Source organism: Halyomorpha halys, unplaced genomic scaffold, assembly GCF_000696795.3.
Source record: "Halyomorpha halys isolate HHAL.00 unplaced genomic scaffold, Hhal_1.1 Scaffold241.1, whole genome shotgun sequence".
In the NCBI taxonomy this organism is placed as follows: domain Eukaryota; kingdom Metazoa; phylum Arthropoda; class Insecta; order Hemiptera; family Pentatomidae; genus Halyomorpha; species Halyomorpha halys.
In genome coordinates this window covers 1-483 of record NW_027105010.1, presented here as the reverse complement: position 1 = coordinate 483, position 483 = coordinate 1, and positions in this window count along the sequence as shown.

Genomic DNA, 483 nt, shown 5'->3' with positions numbered 1-483 from the left:
AAAGTAAACTATTCTCACTAAAAATTTTGTCCATAATTGGAGAGTTCTGAGGAAGCTAATTGTATTAAGTGATTTTATATTTCTAATATGAAGGCTAAATTAATATTTCAACTTCTTATATCTGTCTCAATTTTAAATTTTAGAAAAAGTATTAAGGAACACTATGTAGAAATGAGTATTTAAAAATATTCTTCCTAGCAAAATTTTCTTTGGATTTTCCCTGTAATTTCACATTGCTTGTTCTTCTGCTTAGCTGTTCAATTGTGTATTTAAATACAAATATACTACTAACCCCCCCAAAAAATAACAAGTAATAATTATATGTAGAAAATCTGTATAAAAGGTTTATTCATATTTATCACACTAATTGGTTATTATTTGAAATAATATATATATATATATATATAAGTTAAGTATCGGCGAAAGTCAAATGTCAAAAAATAGAAGAAGGAATAAGATGTAACACGTTTGAACTGCTGTAAC